We start from the raw sequence: 23583 nt of genomic DNA, 5'->3' as shown, positions 1-23583 counted from the left end.
TACTTGCAAGGGTGATTTTTTGCGTTCTGCATCATGGTTGTGTTGCGGTTCGTATGTGGTTTGTGGTCTTGCGGTGGCCTGGCCATTGGACACGTTTCCGCGACAACCTGTGTCATCCTGCATCCACTTGTCACTTCGTGAGAGTACATGCTCACTTGCGTTAAGTACATCGAACAAATGCAATCATGCTAAGACATAATTTTTCAAAATTATATGATGTCTATTGGGATACCTATTTCATTGCTTGTTAAGGTCGCATACATTAATGAGAGGTAATGGAAATGTGTACAAGTGGGGATCTTGCCCCGTTACTCATGAAAAACAAAAAGTTATGGCATGCTGACTTGTCGAGCTACTTGCACATCATTGGGGTTTAGTCGATAGATACGAGGCGGGGTGAGTCTGGTTGACTAGGCGACCGGGGCGGTGCTAGTGTGGGGTTCCCGTGAGGCTGTGCAGGGAACATGTCGGCCGAGACATGAATGGTGTAGTCCCGGGCCGCTACCATTTCCAGAATGTCTTTAAATAATTCATTAAATTCTTCCCTATCCCGGGCAGCCTTGTCACTTTGTGAGCACCTGGTTCTCGGGCATGCGTTGGGGTCTGTGCAACTGGCGTTGCCACAAGCTGCGCGTTCCTTTGAGTCTCCACTTTCTTGGCCCGAGGATTCTTCGGCCTTCATCCTGGACAGTATCGCTTAGGGCCTCGCTTCTTCGCATACCTTTTGAGGGTGGGCACGTAGCGCACCGATGGAGGGGCACGTGCCGCATATTCCTGGCATGTGCGAAGAGCATCCTTGCACACTACCTGACCGTGGTTCTCCATGTTTTTCTTCTGGAAACTTGCATAATGCAATATAAGAGTTAGTCTTTGATACGGAATAAGAGGGTTCGCATGGCGGAACTATCGTGTGGATTATCTAATGCATATGACTTAGAAGAGGTGGAGTGGGACGCGCTGTGCTCGTTGTAGCGGGGTGGCCCTCATGATGATTTTGACTCAGCCTCCCGCCATTAGCAGGTCTTGGCTCACGCCGAGTTACATTGGCTAGTGGCTCTGCGTTTGGAAGGCTCCTTGTCGGAAGGATAGGCCGGGGAGGGGATCGTGGACAGAGAGAGAGAGAGACTGCGCCTTGCTTACATCCTTTAGACAGAGCTACCGTGGTGGTAATGCGGAGCACATGCTCTTTGCCCGGAGGCAAGCATGATCTGGTGAACGTGGAACCAGCCTAGCATAGCTTGGTAGCCCTGATTTGTCTATCCGCACTTGACTTGTTATGGCTTGTGCGTGTTGATAATGTCTATACAAGGTGACACGAAAATCATTGTATGTATATGTGTACACACATTTGTCCGAACCCTTGGCACTTCACTAGGATAGAAACCAATGGTAGAACTCGGGATTGTATTGAAGCGTCGCACAAGCATCTAGCACACTTGGTAGCTTACTCAATACTGATAAATATTTTTCCACATCGAGTAGCATGGAACCTTGTCCGATTCTACTGGCAACATGTAACTCCTCCTCAGCAAGAACTTTATCAAACAGAGGGTTTTCTTGGCTTGGTTCGGCCAAGTCCTTGCCCCGAATGATAGTCAGCACTCGAAGGAAAGTTGGTGCCACATAGTTTGGGTCTCTTTGGGATCGCCATTTGGCCAATCGCTCCTCAGAGACTGTCATGATCTGAGCCCCTAGTTCGGCCATTGCAACGCGGTTTTCACACCAACGCTGCTCAAATTGACTCTGGCTTGCTGAAAGTCGCTTTAGTTGCTCTATGTCTACGAGATTTGGTTGGTAGAGCACTTCATTGAACGTGACAGTTAAGCGCAGTTCATCAGCTTCCTTGCCCGAGATGAGTTGCAAGCATTCGTCTAGGAGCGTGCTATAGTTCTCATCTAGATGTTCCTGCTCTTCCCAAGATAAAGGGAAGGGCAAGTAATCTCCAAGCTACTCCTTGGGGATTGTGCCCATGTCCGCAAGGACATAAACTCGTGTGAACACCTTGAGCTTAGCATCCAACTCAGTTAAGCATTCTACGACACTTCTATAATCAACGAGGGCTTGCTCGGTTGCCATCTCATGCAAGGTTCTAGGAGTTTGCCTAGGCTTTAGCATGGCTAGGGGTTCAGGCCTATATGAGCAAGATTGGTCAACGCTAGGATTACTCATGCTCTTGGGGTTTCCATGTTTCTCTTGAGGCTTTGTTATTGCGTCATGGTTCTTTTTGGGTGTGATTGGTGTGAATTCATCATCCCGTCGTGACAGTATTGTATCCACTCTTGATTTGTCAATGCGAGTTCTATTGTCAATGGATAGAGTGCTGCAAGCAGCCATTGATGGTAATGACTGCTTTGATTTGTCAGAGCATATGGATGTGTCTTTGCTTTCACCGCTATTAGGAGAGGCATTAGTGGGCTTATTGGTGGATGGACTTGATGCTTTATTCATCAGCTCTCCAGCACTCTTCGTCCCAATGTTCTTGGGGTCCACAACCACCTGCAACTGTTGTTGTCTTCTTTGTTTTCTCCTCTTTTTCTTGGTCAGTGCAGGTGCATCTAACGGCTCAGGACCTTGGGCTATGTTGACCGTTGATGTGCTTGGTTGGGCCTCAGCATTTCCCTTCTCTAGTGGGTTCTCATGGGACCTAGTCATGGCCTGCAGAGTAGCCTTGCTAGGTTGTATGGGTATAACTATCTCCCTTTTGGGAGAGTCTAGCTCTTCCGCTCGTTCCCCTATGCTTAACCCCTCCAGCCCAGGTTTTATGCGCTTTGGAAGTGCTCGAGTCGTTAAGGAGGTAGGTCGCAACATCTCCTTCATAGGTAAACTATTTGGGACACGTTCCGCAAGGGGCATGGTCACGGCCAATGGCTGTGACTGTTGTGGTCCCTGATTGGAAGTAGTGGTGGCTAGTACAGTGGATTGGCTATTATTGGTAGACTGTGGTGCCAAGTCCTTAGGCAGATCAGAGGTGGTAGTGTCTTTTGTTTCCCTTTGCGCATTCACTTGTGCAGGTTGAGTAGCGGCACGAGGCTAGTGCTACCGTGCTTCCCGTGTCCATTTAGATGAAGATGATGTAGGAGATTTGAGACTCCTACGTGGGCTTGGCACTGACTGGAGAATGTGCTCGTGATTGTTAAACGATTTTGTCATTAGTTTTGTTAAGCAATCAGCCTCATCATGAGCAATGTTGTGCATGTGGTGCTCATTATCCTCTTGGGAAGTCAAAGGCTCCTTGGGCACTAGTGGACCTCATGCACGCTCGAGAGTTACCTCTGATATATGCTTGCTAAGCACGCTAGGCTGAGGATCTACTTTTTGATAGGTCATGCTCGGTTTTTTTATTTTAATCGTGAGGGGCTCAATCACTCCAATATTTTTGGTTTGAGACTTGGATTTTCATTTAGATTTCCTCCTATGCCTCTTTGCCTTTGACATAATTGGGGCTTCTAATAGAGGTGGTTTAGCAAGGGGTTTTGGTACCCAAATCCATTGATTGCCCGCATAATACTCTTGAGCACAAAGCAGTGCCTTGGATATCCATTGTGGCATTGTGCTAGCTCTCCATTGACGCCTTTGTCTATAAGGCTTGGGCTTCCTTCTTGGTCTTCTACGATACTTGTATGAAATCCTATCCTTGGCCTTGTCTCCTAACCCTTTTGTTTCAAGCATGGCCTCACTCTCACTAGTTCTTTCTGTTCAACTTGCGCTTGTATTAACTCTTTCAACAACTCCTTGCTCTCATTACCAGGCTCGCTTGGCATGTCATAATGCTCCTTGCCATTCCCTCGAGGTTCGTTGAGGTCACCCTTGCTAAAGGTTGTGACCATCCTCCACCTGGTAGTGTCAGGTGTATCCTCTACTCTACATAGTCAGCCTCACATTTGGTTGCCCTTTTGAAGGGTCTTCCCAGGAGGGTTTCCCTACCATATTCAACACCATTTGGAGGAACATGAAACAGGATAGGCAAGCTTTCAGTTTCAATTGTTGCAAGGATATTGCACTTCCCTATGAGTGCTTGTGGAGGTCCCTCATAAGGGCTAAGAGTTGCATTAGTTGGTGTCAACTCTGGTTGGCCTAGTAGGGTCCATGCCTCATAAGTCAAGACATTAAAATCTGCCCCTTCATCAATCAGAGCATCGATAGTATGCTCTCTCTTTGCGGTGAGTTTGACCCTAAGATAAGCAAGTGGTACTATGTCTTCATCTTCCGGGTCTTGGCTTGTAAATTTAAGCCTTCTGACAAATGCCCTTGAGTCCACACTTGCATGAACATACGTGGATTCTCCACCAATGTCTTGGGTTGTTTGTGTAGTGTTGCTTAAGGTACATCTCTCGTCAAGAGTGTATGTCTAGTCATCTTGGCATTTGTAGCTTGCTAATGTTGCATTTCGCTCTGACTAAACATGGTTTGAACACAATGTCTTTGTGTTCTCGGGGTGTGGCCTTTTTTCCCTTGGTGGCTAGATTGGCCCGTTAAGGTTCTAGGGTCTCTGTTTGCTTCTATTCGAGTGCGGCCTTCTGGTTGCTCCTTTGCAAGGGAGTTTCCATGCTCGCGTAGGGTCATTATTGCCCGAGGGTCTAAGTTGGAGGGCCTGTCATAGTGCGCGTTCTCTCTCCAACCTACTTAGGGTGGAAAAGGAGGGGGTAGGGCCCCCTTTGCGGGGGTCCTAGAGGCGGTCCCCTCCTCGACCCGCAGGGTCATTGCGGTAGGCACCATGCACAGCTTGGAGGATTGTTCCGCCAAATATTGAACCACTTACTCAAGGGTTCAGCCCAGTCATGGGTCTGCAGTGCGCCTTTCGTTCTGTATAGCCTGTGGGGTCAATTTCGAGGCTCGGTGCTCCTTTTCCACTTCGTTGCCTCATCCCTTTTTGGGTCTAATGAGGCTTTCCCCCTCGACAGATTGCACCTAAGTCCCTGGCTTGTGATTGCCTACCTCTAGCTCCTAAGTAGTTGCGCCCTATGATCTTGCCTATTCCATGAGCCAAAATAGCGTTCTGGGTGTCCTACGGCCTTCCGACAGTTTGCGCTGTTGCATTTTAGCCAGGCCAGGTCAAATGTCTAAAAATTTGATAAAATTTTACACTCAAACCAATTGGTCTGAATTGCAGGGTCCGAGCAGGTCTGACTCAGACGGTTTTGATTCGGACGACCAAATGGCACGAATGGCAAGCCGAATGGCAAATTCAAACAAGGTGATTTGGACGGGTTGAATGGCACTTGGGCCGAGGGACGAATGTGGAGAGTGGCCGAGGGCCGAATTGGAGGCTCCGGCTGGTCGTTCGGATGGGCCGAGGTCGAATGTGCCACGTGGCAAAAAGTTTTGACTCGAACGGGTTGAATGGGCTCACTCGGACGGTTTTGACTCAGAAGGCCGAGGGCCGACTAGGGTTTTGGCCGACTAGGGTTTGGCTGAGTGGCCGGCTCGTCTGAGGGCCGAGTCTGGGCCTCGAACCAGAGTCGACGTGACTCGGATGCACCGAACACCGCACGTGTTTTCGCCGAAGCTCCCAAAATTTGTCGTGCAGGGCGCTGGGGGCTTTCCCCCTTGTTGAGCAACTCCAGATTGGTCCTACTACTGTAGCTGGAGGTGTAGAGTTACCTGGGCTAGCCGAAGATCTCCCTGATGCCAAGATTGAAGCAGATTTCCTCGCCAAGCTTTCCTCTTCTCTCCTGCTCTCCTGAAACCCTGCAATGCACAATGTGGCCTTTCTTGCCACTTTTGGTCCTTATACCCTCTTCCGGGTACGGTATTGGTACCCCCAACAACTCACTTACCAACCTTAGGCATCACAAGTAAGTTTTTTACCACTTTTGCACGATTCTTGCCCTGTTTCTGCCCTCTTTTGCAACAGTAACCCTAATGCTTATTTTCTTTGTTTTTCTTTGTTTTCTCCTACTCTAATGCATACAACTCAAAATTAAATACCTACTCTACTCCATCTCACTACATAAGTCTCAAAAAGAAAAAAACCTACTTCCCAAGGAGATCGAATACCATCTTCAACCCCCTCACTACCTACCTATCTCAAAAACTGGTTCGGGGAAGCCCTTACTTGGATGCTCGATTCAAAGCGCGCAAGCGCTCAAGGCTTGAATCCGTTGGTCTCAGCAACGGAACCAAAATGTGGGAGCTTTCGCTCAACTGCCAAGACCCACGGACCGCTTATTGCTTCAAGCGTTCCAAGCCGAGCACTAATGGCTACCTCTCACATAGCCGACGTGCCATCCACATCTATGGGTATAGTGAGCTTACCTCCATGCCGTTCGAGTTACCTCCTCTCCCGCGCACTCCGGTAGCTCCACGATCCAAGTGCAAGCTTCAAGCAAGCTCCATCCTCGGGCTCCACACTCCAAGCTCCATCACCGTGAGCAAGAGAAGAGAAGAGAAGAAGAGAGGAGAAGATGGAGAGCTTCTCCACCCCACGGTCCCTCACCCTCACACACTCACTCCCTCACACTCTCACATTCCCTCTCTCAAGCACAAGCTCAAGCAAGCAAGAACAAGAAGAAGAAGAGGAAGAGGAGAGCTACTTTTGGCCACACACAAGAATGAGCTTCTCATTCACTTTTCAACTTTATATACAAAACCCTAAATCCCTTTTGGGCGGTCATCCCCTTTTCCCCTTTTTTACATGGCCGGCCATAGCCTAGGCCCTTTTTCCCATTGTCCTTCCATCTTCCTAGCTTCCTTTCCACCGCCCGTCTACATTTACAAATTGCACGGGTGAGAGCCCGGCACTCCTTGAATTAAACCATGATACGCTTGCGCTCTTTCACAAAAGTATTGATTCGCGCTTTTTCTTGTGCTCCTTTGCCTTCCATTTCTCTCACTTGGCCTTTGTCTTTGTCTTTTATTTTGGCTTTCTAGCTTTTCCACTGCCTGGCACTCTTTTACAAGATTTCAGGGTGCGCCTTTGTATTTTAAAATGCACCTTTTCCCTTTTGCAGCTGCCTAGGACTTTTAAGGTTGCCCTTGCACTTTTGGCCTTTTCTCCTCTTCTTTCTTCAGTCGAGCTACCTCTTTTCCGCCTTTACCCTGCATCTTTTTTATTTCCTTTTGCTTTCTTTGCGTTGGGGTTAACACATGGACAATATGCTTATGCCAAATGTCAATATCAATCATAGCTCCTATTCCTTTTGCTAACATAGCAGCCTTTAAATTGAGTATATTTACGTTCAAGGTAAACATCCTTCCTATACACTTTCCTTTTGCAACCAATTTATATACATTTCTAAAATATTTTACAAAGCACGTATTTTGATTGAACTTTAATTGCAATCCATGCTCAAACCAGTTGCCCAAGAAAAACCAAATTATTTTTTATGTTAGGCACATGCAACACATCAATCAAGTATTTAGATCTAGCTGAGTGAAGATCCATTTGAGACTCTTATGGTTGGTTACTAAAGTGAACTTTTCACCAAGAAAATTGTGTCTCCAGAATTTGAGAGCATTAATTACAACACGTAGCTCTAGATCATGGATAGCGTAATCATGAGTCTTCAACTTCCTAGAAGAATAGGCTATTGGATGGCCTTCTTGCATGAGTTTCAAGATAGGAGTTGTGACTAGGCTTTGTTTAAGTTTCTCAAAGCTAGACTATTTAGTGGGAGTCTACACAATAGCAACTTGCTTCTTGAGTAAATAAGTTAGGGGTGCAGAAATCAAAGCATAGTCCTTGATAAAAATCTTGTACCATCCTATTAAGCACAAAAAAAAAATGGACTTCCTTAACTATTGTTTGGGTTTCCCACTCTTGCACATCTTTAACCTTGGCAAGATCTACCACAATCCGTTCATCAGATACTAAATCCAAGATACTTAATTTGCCTCTCAAAGAAGGCACATTTCTTCTTCTTTGCATAAAGCTTGTGCATCTTCATTGTTTCAAAGATAACTTGGAGTTGTAGCTCATGGTCCTCATCTTTCTTTGAGTAGGTCAAGATATCATCAAAGAAGAGAAGGATGAAGTCATCAAGATAGGGCTAAAACAATTCTTGTATTAGCCTATTGAAAGTTGTAGGTACATTGGTTATTCCAAAAGACATTAGGATGAATTCATAATGGTTATACCTTTGTTAAATGCAATTTTTGGAATAACTTTATCTTTGATCCTTATCTAGTAATAACCCGATCTTAAATCAAATTTTCAAAAGATCTTTGCATCTTAAAGATGGTCAAGTAGTTTTTCTATCCTTGGAATGGGATATTTGTTCTTGATTGTCACCTAGTTTTAGTCCACGGTAGTCAATGCATAGACATAGGATCCCATCCTTCTTCTTTTGGAACAACACTGGAGCTTCCCATGGCGAATTACTTAGCTTGATATATCCTTGGTCCAATAGTTACTTATGTTGTTTTTTCAACTCAATGGATTTTGGAATAGATATACGATAGAGTCACTTTGCTAGTACTAGAGCAGTCCTTGGTGTTAGCTTAATCTCATGATTGACTTCTCTTGGTGGGGCATGTTCTATCAGTTTTTTGACAACATATCTATGTATTCATTTAACAAGGATGGTCCTTCTGCAACTTCCTTCCCTTTCTTCGTCTAATTAAGTTTCATTATAGGTAGATAGGGAGTCCGTTCATAATTCAAAAAGTTTTTTTCAATTGGATTCTAGGGTTTTTGGCTTCTCCTTGAGTGGTTAACTCTCTTTTTTATGTTGGAATGTGATTTGGACCTTTCTGCAATGTATATGAGCATCATAAGGGATTAGCCAATCCATTCTTAGGAAACACTCTCGTAAGCTCCTAGATTCATGACTGTAAACCCCATATTGGAAAGATTGCTTCCTAGGTTAAATTTCAATCTTCTAGTATATTGAGCAGAAATTACCTCTCTTCCATTTGCTAGTTTTACTAACAATGTTGATGCAAGTGTAGTGCATATTTCTAGTCTTTTTGCACACTTTGGTGAGATAAATGAGTGGGTACTTCCACAATCAATCAAAACCTTAAATGCTTTACCTCGATAGGTTATGGGGATTTGGATTACTAATAATTAGTGATTTGGGCCCTTCCTATTGAGAGTAGCATGTATTGTTGCTCTTTCCATGTCTACCTCTAAAGTGGAATCTTTACCTTCATCTATTCCTTTGTCTTTTCTCTTTAAGGATTCTCCAGTAACTTTTTCTTTTCTTGTTAAAACTACTCAATTCTAGCCATAAATTATACTTGGCACATTGTTTGGCCTAAATTTGGACATTGTCTCTCTTGATGTGGTAGAATTTGTTGCAATGGACATACCTTGGTGCCTTTTTGTTGTTGTCAATTGCAAGTACAAAAGTTCCAATTTCACTTGTCTTGGCCTTGTTTCTTTGATCGGTTTGGTATTTTCCTTGAATTCTCTTGACATATCCACATGGTCCTTTATATGGAGAACCCTATCCCCAAAATTTGCCACTCTTAGATGTTGTTTCAAACTCCAAGGATATTTATTTCACAACTTCTCTAAGGAACAATGCCAACCTAGCATTTCGTCCCTTAATCCCGGACTTGTAATTGAAGTCTTGCAGGAGTATGACTTTGAAATTAAGTACAAGTCAAGTAAGGAGAATGATGTTGCACATAAACTAAGCCGAAAAGCATTTCTCAATGCCCTTATCTCAAGAGAACCCTATAAGGCATGAAATCTAGTGACAATGGTGTCAATTCCTAGTAATCCAATCATAGAAATGGCCAAAGAAGAAGGATATAAGGATCCAAGATATTAGCAAATGATAAAAGAGATCCTATATTTAAGTGAATACACCCTAAGCACAAACTCAAGTATCTAAACTTCTGAGCAATGGATTTTTGCTCCAAAAAAGTGCTCAAAATTTGCCAAAAAATTGAAATTTCAAGAGAAATTTGAATCTTTTCTAAGGTGGAAGAGGTAGTTGGGTTGATTTTAAGCAGCAAGCAAAAGACGGGTTTCAAAGTGCTTTGAAGACCCAACAAGCGATGGTTGCAGAATTTTAAGCAGTAAGCAAGAGACAAGTTTCAAAAGTGGTTTGAAGACCCACCAAGCGATGGTTGCAAAATTTTCATAAAATTTTCGATTGTTGGATCGTACTTTTGGAAGTGGATAGTGGTGAAGGACACATAGATGGTCAACTAGAATTTTTTGGATCACTAATTAGATGCCAAACGTGAAAGAGATAGTGCCCACAGTGGAGGCCAAAGGAAATGGAGTGTAAATGGCTCTCTTGGTTGAAAGGGGATGCCCTTTGGTAGCAACCCCCCACCAAAATTTTTCGTATGGGGGTGGGGGGTGGTTTCTCAGTGTGGTGAAAAAAAAAGAGTGGGAGGGGGGGGGAGGCATAGGCAACAAGAAAAAATTTGAGGAGGAGGGCTATAGGCCATGGCACCTCAACACACTCATATCAATCGATGAGATCAACCTCTTCCTCGATGTTTTCACTCTCCATCGCCACTCTTGCCTTTGCAATTGGCTACCCAGATGGTCTAATCAAAATCTATTCTTTCTCTCTCCTTCCTCTCTCTCTTCCAAACGGTGATTCACACGAAGGAAATCAAGAAGAAGAGGGGCTGAAGGATGCTTGTCCAATGGTGATAGGATTGCTCGAAGATCAAGAGGAGACTGAGAGAAAGTGTTCAGCAGTGAGAAATGATTGCTAGTCACTATTAATTATCAAAAAACCCGCACCACACAAATAAGTGATATGCTTCATTTTACTTGTTTTTGTTGTTTGATGGCCTAAATGGAATTCATATGGAACAAAAATTTGTTTGGATCTTGTTTGTATCATGATTGAGGGCTACACATAAAAGAAATATCCTAATGATACATAGTGATAATAATTAAGTTATGATCCGAAAAGTGCATTTTTAGAGTGAAAATGAAGATTTTGTTGGTTTCAGGTGGAAAAATGAAATTCACATGGGATAAAATTTTGATAAAAACTATCTTTCAGCTATCATAATTAGTCAAGAATCATAGGTTAGAAAATACCCTATTTTTATGAATAGATAATTAGGAAAAAATAGAAAAAATAAGAGAAAATTTGATATTTAGCTTTAAAAATTACAAAAAAATATTATTAATGTTTATGAATGTGTAGCAAGGTTGAGGCATGAGAATTAATAAGCCTCATATCATCCTTGTTTGTATGTTTTAATGCATTTTTATTGCTTTCTATATTTAAAAAATGATATACAAATGAACCTTGAACTTATGCAACATGGCAAAACCTAAACGGTTAGGGGAAGAGAGCATTTGTTAGTGTGTTTAGTTGCTCGAAATACATTAAATGCTGATTCATTTGGTTTATGCATAGCATATAGGCCAATTAAAATTTAAGTTTAAGGGGACTAGTAGCACGAGGAAACTCAGTGCTAGTCTCTAGCAATGCCGCAATAACAAGTAGGTCAAAAATCATTAAAGGATTTTTTTACACACCCCATGGTGGATTCTTAATCATAAAATGCTTTTACACAATGGCCATACACTTTTGCATTTTGCAGGCCACATGGTATAAAACCTGGATGCATAACACTACAGTGGGGCCACAATGTTTCTGCCAAGAGGTTGCCTCCTATGTATATGATACGTGGTATATTATACCAATGTGTATGGGATCTCCCTCTGGGGAGTAGGGAAGGGCAAACATTGGATTGTGTCATGTTACAAATGCAAGATCGATATTAGAGTTTAGTGTAGTGTGTTCCTTAGATGCTCTTGGTCATGAGGCCATGTGGGGTGTCTTCTACATCTTAGAGGTTCACGGCTAGTGCTAAAGAGACAGTGTCAAGCCCATTTTTGGTCCAAACATGTGGTGCATTTGTCCGGAGCTGCCTACAAGTGGCGGTTTCTGTGCCTTGGTCATTTGGGACCTATCCTTTGGTGTATGCCAGAAATTAGTGAGCTAGACTCGCAAGACCTTCAAGCGGAGCTCCAAAAGCAAGAGAGGGATGAATGAGCTAGATGGCCGGCTGAGATAAACATAAGATACTTTCCGCAAAGGAGTGGCCCAATAACTTTGTAAGGGCACGGTTTTAATAACCCTAGTTGGGCACATATTCCATAAGGGGGAGGAAACTCTAGTTCTTCCCCCCTCCAATTAGCCCCTCGACCTCGAGTGGAGCTCTAGTTTTAGTTGTTTGAACTCATGCAATAGTAGCGAATCTAGTTGTTACCATGGCTGCACAACCTATTGCTATACCTATTAGAACGGTGGATTTGCTAGCTTTAGGTTTCCCCACATCCATCTTTAATGGGTTAGTGGAGGAGGATGCAGAACTACACATTAACAATTTCCAAAAGTTGATGTTCAACTGTCGCATCCAGGATGAAGGACATCTAATGATGTTCTTTAACATGACTCTCAAGGAAAGAGCTGCCATATGGTATCACGGCCTAGAGGCTAGAATCATAACCATTATTGATTTATTTTTCAAAGCCTTTCAAAGGGATTTCACCCCTAAAAGGGGTAGTCAATATTGGCTATGTATACTAAATGTGACACATCAAGAGCCACATGAGGATATCCGAGCATATGCCAAGAAGTTAAAAGAGGTCTTTTGCAAAATTGCAAGCCTCTATCCCTATTTCACTAGGTAGCTACCTAACTACAATATTTATTGCATGGTCTAGATTTCAATATTCAAGTGTAGTTGAGTAGTGTCACTTTGTTGGATTTAGATGCTACCATTAGATGAGCACAAGAAGTAGAATCCTGACTACAAGCGGCCTATGCCTCTCGAACCAATCTTAATATGGGTCTAGTTTCGAGAAAAAAATTGGCATTGACGAATGGAAATGGAAGTCAAGGGATAGTGATGAATAACCCTAATATGAGAGAAAGCCTGGTCCAAAATGTACCTTTATTGTTGCCAGCTCTTCCCACTATGACTATGCCTATGGCTAGTCAGCTAGCCCCACCAAATGTTGGAGGCCAAGCATCGAGCCCTAATGTTGTTCTTTCCTGTGAGTTAGCAACAACTAATGCCCAATCAAATTGTTAGGCCACTGGAACAACCAATAGATGAGCATGCCTATGAGTCAAGTGCATCAAATGTCCTTAACAAAGTTAAGAACATGATGAAGCACTACACTGACATGATTTTCAAACATTTAGACAAATAGCTATTGATGCTATTTTTAAAAAAAAACAATAGAATCTAATAGGGAGTCGACACCTTGAAGAGGATGACCCATCTAGATTTAGTTGTAAATGGTGTTGTGGCCAATACTACCCTCAAAATTGTCCAAATGTCAAATGTGATATTTGCAAGAATTTTGATCACTTAGCTGCCACCTATTAGAGTAAGATTAGCTAGCTCTCTCCAGTAAGGTAGCAGACAGCCACACCTTGTTAACCACAGCGTGCAAGGGAACCATATTCAACGAGATGATGGGCCAAAATAAATCCTTCAAAAAGGTAAGGCTACTGTAGAGGACCCACCTAGTGGTAGTGGAGTTAGCCTTATTGAGACTGTATAGGTTAATGACACCAAAGTTTCTAATTTGCAAGCCATTACGAGACGTCAAAAGGGTAGAGAAGGCGACAAAGATAATGCAAAACGTGTCGATGGAAGCCCTAAACAAGATGGCAAAGGGATGCAAGTCCTTAACCCTGACATGGAAGGGGTTCAGACCTTTCAAACCCATAGAGAGCAAAGCCGACGCTAAGAAGGATAAAGAATTACTAAGGAGGAAGGCAAAAGCTAAGAAGGAAGCACCAAAAACAGTTCAACGACCAAAGGAGAGAATGGTCTGGCCTGAGAAGAGAGCTCTAGCAAATTATCACGAATTCGATTTGGCAAGCTCTCTTTGTGAATTTAGACCATATGTGAATCTCTCACAGCTAATTAAGCTATCTTCGGAAGTATGCAATGAATTCAAAAAGATCCTGCATACTAGGTATATCATCATAGAACCTTTGGGTAGCACGAGTAGGAGATGATTGGTTTGAGCATGCTAAAAAGCATTGCCCAAGGGTTACAGCCTACGTTAATGGAATACTAGTGGATCATGCTATTGTGGATACGGGATCCTCTATAAACATCATGATTTTAGAATCGATGGAGAGGCTAGGCCTCATAATACAAAAGGACGCCTCCACGATTCTTAGAATGGCTGACGATAGTCTTGGGCAATCTCAAGGTTGCATCACTAAGGTCCACGTCACTATTGAAAATGTAGAATGCCTTCTCGAATTTAGGGTGGTTAGATTCGTAGGGCGTCCTAGCTATCAAGATTGCTAGGTAGACCCTGGATCTTGCAAGCACACTATCAAGTGGATATACTCGCCAGTGGACTAATATTTGGTAAAGGTACTCCATGCATAGTATTTTATGCTTATCCTGAGTCTCCTCAAAGTGAGAGAGCTCCTTTATCCTCTACAAAATTAGAGACATTAGAGGATGTATCTACTAGGGAGACATCATCAAGTGATGAATCCAAAGAAGGATCCACTACAAAAGACATCTATCAAATAACATTGAATGAACTGATAAAGGCTCAACATTGAATAAGAGATGCAGATGTTATGGAGCTAGACCTTGGGACACCAAATGATTCGCGGCAATTAAATTAGGATCCATGCTTAGTTTAGAAGAATGAGAGGACTATGTCCTTGATTCAAGAGTTCCGTGATATTTTCGCTTGGAGTTATGAAAAACTTGGAGGCATTCCTCCTAGCCTAGCTGTTCATACAATCCCTCAAAATAAAGGAGGTCACCCTGTGCATCAGAAAGTAAGGCATATGACTTTTGAACTAAGGGACGAGCTATTCAAGGAGCTACAAAAGTTGCGAGAAGTGGGTTTGATCTTTCATGCTCAACATACTGAATGGTGTTGACCAGTTGTGATCAGGAAGAAGAAAGATAATCAAATCTGGCTTTGTGTGGACTTTAGAGAGCTAAATAAGCAAACATGTAAGAACTACTACTCATTGCCCTTTATTGACCAAATTTTGGATCAACTAGTGGGTAGGAAAATATATTCATTCATGGATTGCTTTGCGGGTTATAACCACATGGCAATTGCAAAATACGACAAGCTTAAAACAATATTTATTACTGTCTTTATGGTACATTTGCATACCATGTGATGGCATTTGGTTTATGTAATGCACCTGGTTCATGGCAACGATTAGCAGATAAGACCTTTGGTGACATCTCCCCACAAGATTTGTAAGTATTTATTGATGACCTAGGGGCAGCCACCATAAGAGAAAGGCAATTGATTATTTTGCAGAAGTGTTTTAAGCATTGCATACAATTTTGCATAGCTCTTAACCCACAAAAGTGCATCTTTGGGGTGCCTTATGGGCTATTGTTAGGTCATGTGGTCAGTTCAAAAGGGATCACAACTGACCCTGAAAAGATCAAGGTCATAGTCGCCATGAGTCCACTGCGCATGCCAAAACAAGTACATAACTTTCTGTCATATGTGGGGTACTATGGGAGGTTCATAAATGCCTTGACAGAAAGAACATTGCCACTAACGAATCTATTATCCTTCAGTTGTCTATTTGAATGGAGTGACCCTTGTAAGGTATCTTTTAATGATGTAAAAGAGGAGCTAGTAAAAGCACCAGTCTTAAAAGCACCTAAAAGGAGCGAAGTATTCTATATATTTTAGCAATCACCATGCATAGTATCAATTGTTGCTGCTTATTCCAAATCTAGGAAGAAAAATGGTACCATCCTATTGCTTTTGTCGGAAAATGGGCATATCAAAAATCAACTACACCTACGGAGAAATTGTGCCTTGCAATGGTATTTGCGACTAAAAAATTCAGGCACTACATCCTTAATGAGAATGTAGTTTTTTATACGAAGGTGGAAGGGCTTAGCTTGTTGATGAACAAGTTACAGCTGCCTAATCGTTTAGCAAAGTAGTTAATCTCTTTGAAGAATTTGATTATGAGATTAGAAGTAAGCCACCAAAACTGCAAGGTATTATGGAATGCCTTGTGGATTTTGGGGAGCCAAAATAGACTTTAATTTAAGGAAGTGATATCAAGGAAATGTTTAAAATTGATACATCATCTATTCCCTCTTGGTATGTTGCTATTACGCATTACCTATGGATAGGAGAGAATGGAGTCGGTTTATCAAAGCTAGAAAAGAGGAAAATTAGACAACATGCTTTGAAATTTTCTTTGATCTCCCAGAAACACTATATTGGTAGGGGGTTGATTATATCTATCGCCAATGTGTGATGTCTAACGGCGTTCCATTCATTTTGGAAGAGTGTCATGACTCCACTTGCAGAGGGCATTTTGCGATATGGCTAACAACCCAAAAAGCTTTGAGAGCAAGTTATTGGTGGCTGTCCATTTTCCAAGATGCATTTGAGTATGTTAAGGGGTGTGATACTTGTCAACGGCATGACAATAGGGAGAATAGGAAGCAACCACTTACTTCGATTATGGCTATACTTCCATTTGAGAAGTGGGGCATCAACTTTGTGGGTCCTATTACTCCATCATCCACTATGCAAAATCGATATATTATCATGGCAATCAACTACTTCACAAAGAGGTCAGAAGCACAAGTGACGAGGAAGGACGACACAAAGGAGACGATTTGGTCCGTCAAAAGAATTAATATCAGATTGTGGAACCCATTTTAAACATGGTGATTAAGAGCCTAACTGAAGCATGGCAAATTAAGCACAACAAAACAACTCCTTATAACCCACAAGTGAATGGGCCGGTTGAAAGTACTAACAAGTAGCTTGTAGGTATTCTATCAAAAATAGTGTCCGAAAAGAAGCGAGACTGGGATAAGAAATCATAGGTGATGGTGTGGGCATGTAACACGACATTTAAATGATCTAGTGGCCACATCCCATTCAGTCTATGGGAAGGAGTGTGTTTTTCCCTTAGAGATTAAGTTGCCAACTATAAGATTTGCAATCAATCATTATTTGGGTGATGAGGATGCCCTCTTTGAGCACTTTACGACCCTCGCCCACTTGGATGAGCTCAAATTGCAGAGTCTGTTGCACCAGGAAGTGGCTAAGCATCGGATTAAGTGGTTGCATGATCTAAAGAGAAGAAATATACATTTAAGAAGGAATAATTAGTCCTATATTATGATGCACATAGAGAACTATTTCCACAAAAGCTTGAGCCCAAATGGGGCCGTCCCTACAAGATTATAAGAATAGGGAAGAATAAATCCACGGCATTACTGGCTAATATTGAGGGAGTGGAGTTTAAAAATAAGGTTAATCTTAATAAGATTAAACCTTATTATCTCTAAACACAGTAACAAAATAAATGCCTTGCAGGTCAATGTTCGACTGATTAGGAACCTGCAAGAGATGAAAGAGGTTGATGGGGTGGTTGGTTCCTTGCTTGGAACACTCGTACTTGGAGAAGCAATATCATCAAGGGAAGCTTATGTGGTGGAGTAAAGGATATAAGGTGGTTGAGAAAGAGGATGAATCATTTGTCTGAGAAATCTAATTCTTATGTCATCACTGCTTACGAATTCTGACAAGCATCATTGTTATATTCAATGAAGAGGGTGGGATGGAGCCTTTAGTACATCCTGTGAATATGCTAAATTTTGACAATCACCAGTACGAGTAGATGTTACAATGCCAGGATGTGTGAACCCATTGTGGACGTACACAATGTACCTTGATGGAGTGTCCAGGAGTCCCACCAAGAAAGAGAGTATAGGGGTAGTTATTCGAGATCCCCGACATAGAGTCATAATGAAATTGGTTGTTTAAATCGGAGTTGGATTTACCAATAATATGGTGGAATACAAAGCTTTGATCATGGGGTTAAATATTGCTAAGAAAGGTAGTATCCATCAGTTGTTAGTAAAGGGGGATTCCTAGTTGGTACTGAACCAACTAAATGGGACTTACACAGTACAAAATCCCATTCTTTCTATGTATTATCACACTGTATGACCATACTTAAGGGGTTTGAGAGAGCGTCTCTTTAGCTAGTCCCATGGTATTGGAATTAGCTTGCAGACTCGTTAGCAAAATTTGCTTATGAAGAAGACCTTTTCTTTAAATGTGGTCCTAGTTTGGATATCTCTATGGATGATGAGATAAGACCCGGTCAATTATGGGGCCTTTTATTAGAACATTCCCTATATGGCAGGTGCTGGTTAGTATGGGTGATGCAAAGAGTAGCAAAGACCCATTTGCCTTTGTTATCTTGGACCCATAGGTTGGTTAGATGACATGTTATGCCTACACCTCTTGCTATTTATGCAGGAGGTATGGGTCACAATTTGATGCATTTATTTTAGGGCAAGAGCCCTATTTCATCCTTGGGATAGAACATCTTGTCATATATTAATAAGATTCTACAAGGGGGAATATATACAAGCTAGTTTTCTTGATTTCTTTAGGCAAGAGGGTCGATTGCTTTTAAGGGTTTTAATGCTTGATTTCCATTAGACCAAGAGGGCCAGTTTTATAGAGTTTAAATGTTTTATTTCTTTAGGCCATGAGGGACAATTTTATTAGGAGTAAACTGTGTTATTTCCTTAGGCCAAGAGGGCCATATGTCTGTCTGGTGCAGGTAGGTTTAACGGTTTTCTATTTTAGTGATTGCATCATACATGTTGATGAAGCCACTAGAGGGAGCCTTTATTGCGAAAGAGCTTCTTGTGGGGCCATTCCAAGTGGTTTCATCCCCTTTCAGAGTTTGTTCCTTAAGCAGATAATGTTCTGTGTGTATGTAGGTGTAAAATTATTTTCTCTTGTTGGAGACTGACAATCAAGGTGTATGAAGCCCCAAGTTTAGGTTAGGTATGTCTGTGGGAGGTCTAAGCAATTGTTGCCTCCTGCAAAGGCATTATCAGGCACAAAAAGACATGTTTTAGAAGGCAGTTCTAGTGACCCTATTCTACTGACCTACTAAGCGGCTGTTCTAGCAGTTTTTGCTAGTTGTGAGGTAATTAGAAAAGCCTGCTAGAATAAATATATGCAAATAAGAAAAATCCTAAATAAGTGAAGAATAAAAATGTACAGAGGTGTGTAAAAAGGGGTTCTAACCACTATAAAAATAGAAAAGGAAAGAAAGAAAAATCCTTGAGTAGTTGTGCATCGCCATGTGAAGGCCTTGTAGGTTCCTAGGGATGAGTCAAAGACCTGGGACCAATGCCTTACCTTCCTAAGGGTGGCATCTAGTTGAACAAATAAAACTATAAGGAGGTTGGAGCAAAAATAAAAGTGAGTGGAAGATGAAAATGAAAAAATGATTCAGTGTTGCCTCGTGAGGTCTTGGTAGGTTCTTGGGTACCAAGACAGGACCTAAGGCAGATGCCCTATTCTCCTTGGGTCACTACACTCAGCTCCCTCCTTTTTACCAAGACAGGACCTAAGGCACATGCCTTGTTCTCCTTGGGTCACTACACTCAGCTCCCTCCTTTTTACATGCCCGAGTATGGAAAAATAAATGCCTAAAAGAAAAATGCGCTAAAAGATAATATTTCTTGATCAGGCTATAGGAGTCCTCACCTAGTAGGAGCTCCTCGTTGAGTTGTCCTTAGTCAGGTAGGCAGTTTAGACTACCACTTAGGATCACCTCTTTGATAGTTCTTTTTAGCTTGGCCATGTAGGAGCAGTTAGTTAGTGACTAGCTTTGGGGCTTTTTGTCAGATTATGCTAGGCCTACTCCTCATGGATTTCATGCCTTGGTTTTGTTGGGGGTAGGGTGAAAGCTATGTTGTGTTTTATTGTGCCTCTATTTTATATAATCTTGATACTCTTTGTGCTTATGTTTGTGCAGATTTTTTCATGGAATTCGACGAGCTAAGTCACCCTATCCCATGTTCACCAATGAGAGGTGGATTTTTTCCTAATAAAAGTGCTAAAATTTTTCCAAAAAACTTGAATTTCAAGAGAAAGTTATATCCCATCGAAGGAGGCAGAGGCAGTTGGGTCAATTTTAAGTAGCAAGAAAAAGGGTTTCAAAAGTGCTTTGAAGACCCACCAAGAAACGGTTGCAATTTTTTCATAAATTTTTTGGGTGTCGGATCAGACTTCTAGAAGTGGCTGGCAGTGGGGGACCCTGAGACGTCAACCAAAAATTTTTGGATAATTAATCGGATGCCAGACGTGAAAGAGACAATGCCCGTAGTGGAGGCCAAAGGAAAGGGAGTGTAAATGTCCCTCTTGGTTGGAAGGGGGTGCCCTTTGGTAGCACCCCCCATCAAAAATTTTCAAAGGAGGGGGGACGTTTTTCAACGTGGTGAAAAAAAAAGGGGGGGACGGGGGGGACAGGGGAGCGCAAGCGACATGAAAAATTGTGAGGAAGGGGAGTATAGGGCATGGCACCTCAAAACACTCATATCAATTGATGAGATCAGCCTCTCCATCGATGTTTTCATTCTCCATCACCACTCTTGCCTTCGCAATTGGCTGCCCAGATGGTTTGATCAGAATCTAGTCTTTCTCCCTCCTCTGTTCTCGAAGATCAAGAGGAGGCTGAGGGAAAGTGTTTAGCACTGAGGATTGATTGTTGGTCCATACTATATTAATTATCAAAAAATCCACACCACACAAATAAGCGGTATGCTTCACTTTTATAACGAAAATTTTCTTGTTTTTGTTGTTTGATGGTCTAAATGGAGTTCATATGGAACGAAATTTTTCCATAAAGATATATGTGGCATGCCAACCACCACATCCAAAACATGGTTACGGATTCTAGATATAAATAAAGGTTAGAGGCTATGCCTTGGCATCTCGAGCAAAACCAAGATTTTGATGGGTAATCTTCCATGTGAGATCACCGAAAGATACGCAATAGCTTGTATCATCCAATTATCTAATAGATAGAAGGCTTCTTGTCAAAGAAGTCAGTACATGGTGTACATTATGTAGGGAGTTAAAGAGCCAATACCATACAATGTCAAGTCATTTCCTAGTCTCACAGAACCTATCACATTGCAATAGGACTAAAATGAATCCATATGCAAGGTAACATGAAAAGAAGCTCTTAAAGCAAGTAGCACTGAGAATATGTAGATGAAGCGTCAGTCAATTGAGAAGCATAAAGAGAGAAATTTGCTAAGATTTTCAATATTAAAAATAACACTATCATTTGAAGGACCATTCATAATGATAGTATACCACTACAAAATCCAGAAGAATGGGCTACTGTAAATGATTGTAAATCAACCCCAAAAACCCAGCCAAAAAATGGTAGAATAAGAGGGAATACCAAAGTATGGAGCTACCTACCAACTGTAAGCAATAGACTGCAAAAGTAGAATACCTACTCTTCAAAACAATGTTGAAAACTATAATTATAGCACTATTATAATAATGCAGTTGTGTGATCAAGGCCACTGCAAATAATTAGGAAGAAAGACCAAGCACCCAGTGCTAACAATATCTCAGTCATCATAAATGGGATATGTAAAAGCAACTAATAGTGAATAGGCATACAATAGGTACTAAAGTCTGTCATAAACTCAAAGGGCATTAGTGACCAATACACCCCATAGGCATAGACAACATGTATATAGGAGATCTCAAGATCAAGTGCAAAGGTCCAAATACACAACTGACTAAGCAAAGAGTAATGAAGCTCAATACATAACCAAAAATCATGAATACATAACTGAATCTTGTTGATAGAGGTATGTGCTAGTGTCCAAAGCATGTAAATCAAATTAGCCCACTAGGTGTAATAACTACATTCAAGAGTATCCAAGAGAACATGTATTTTAGTCTTGGAGTCCCACTATCTCGATAAACCAAGCTCATCTGCATATTAGAAAACCCAAAGCTCTAATGCAGTGTACCCAAGAAAATGCACTCAAGTGGATCTAGAGTATAAAAGAGCAATGCAAGGTTTAGGACATCAAGTATGTAACATTCGGTTGTCCATAGACATCAACCAATACATGTGGGAGCATAAAACCCAATAAGTCTTCAAACTCCTAAAATGAGAATCATTGAAGCAAATTAAGCATGTAGCAAAAGCTCCAAGGCATCAAATGTAGTTCAAAATTAAGTTCTGAAGCATTTCATAGTCATATTTGGATCAAAGCATCAATTTTAAACATCAATATATTCAAATGGTATACCTGAATGGCATCAAACCTTAATAGGCATAACCTTCCCACTTAAAATCTTGTTGCCCAAATAGTGTACAATAGTTAAACCCGAAATAAAGTGATATTTGAGCTCAAATGAAGCCAATCAACAATTCAATACATTACCGTACCATCCAAGCATCAATGGCAAGCTCTAGAGGCATCATCTAAGCCATGAGAATCTCGATACATGTGTATCCTAGAGTGTTTACAACAAGTTGCATTGTTTCATAGTCAATGAATAAGATATTTCCCTTCAATGAAGATCCCAAATGCAACCAAGAATTTTTGAGAGGTGTCACAAGTGGTCAATCAAGTAGCCAAGTCGAGGCCTAGGAGTTGGAGTACTAGAGTAGAGTAGGGAAGTGATTGTGGAAAAAAAAAGTGCACAACAATGTGTTTGTTTCTCCCTTGAATCTTCATGTCATTGCCTTTAGTGTGGCATTTGGAGAGCTCCATACAATCTTGTAAACCCTTGAAGTAGGCCTTAGCAAGTAGAAACAAGTTGGAAGGGTAGCATCAATGGATAACATGATGGGTTGAAGCAATGGTTTCCATGAAATTGAACTGAAGCATTTTAATAGGCTAATGTGAATGATGAAGAAGCTTCTTGAATGGTCATATTTGTGGGAGCTTTCGCTCAACCGCCAAGACCCTCGGACCGCTTATTGTTTCAAGCGTTCCAAGCCAAGCACTAATAGCTACCTCTCACATAGCCGATGCGCCATCCATATCTATGGGTGTAGTGAGCTTACCTCCATGCCGATCGAGTTACCTCCTCTCCCGTGCACTCCGGTAGCTCCATGATCCAAGTACAAGCTTCAAGCACGCTCCATCCTCGGGCTCCACGCTCCAAGCTCCATTGCCGCGAGCAAGACAAGACAAGACAAGAGAAGAGAAGAAGAGAGGAGAAGATGGAGAGCTTCTCCTCCCTGGTCCCTCACCCTCACACACTCACTCCCTCACACTCTCACACTCCCTCTCTCAAGAACAAGCTCAAGCAAGCAAGAAGAAGAAGAAGAAGAAGAAGAGGAGAGCCACTTTTTGCCACACACAAGAATGAGCTTCTCATTCACTTTTCAACTTTATATACAAAACCCTAAATCCCTTTTGGGCGGTCATTCCCTTTTCCCCTTTTTTACATGGCCTAGGCCCTTTTTCCCATTGTCATTCTATCTTCCTAGCTTCCTTTCCACCGCCCGTCTACATTTACAAATTGCACGGGTGAGAGTCCGGTGCTCCTTGAATTAAACCATGATGCGCTTGTGCTCTTTTACAAAAGTATTGACTTGCACTTTTCCTTGTGCACCTTTCTCCCTTATTTAGGACTCTTCTCCTTGTGCGCCTTTCTCCCTTATTTAGGACTCTTCTCCTTGTGCATCTTTGTCTTCCGTTTCTCTTTGCCTTGGCCTTTGTCTTTGTCTTCTACTTTAGCTTTTCCAGATTTTCCACCTTCATTCGTTTGAGGGTTAACATTACCCCTCTCCTAGATGAGTGCTAGTCCCATGGCACTCACCGTCATAGGTAGCAAGCGTTAGC

Source organism: Lygodium microphyllum, chromosome 7, assembly GCF_053477565.2.
Source record: "Lygodium microphyllum isolate KBCC chromosome 7, Lygodium_microphyllum_v1.1.10, whole genome shotgun sequence".
Taxonomy (NCBI): Eukaryota; Viridiplantae; Streptophyta; class Polypodiopsida; order Schizaeales; family Lygodiaceae; genus Lygodium; species Lygodium microphyllum.
The sequence above is the reverse complement of the archived record's forward strand: the minus strand, read 5'-3'. Positions refer to the sequence as shown.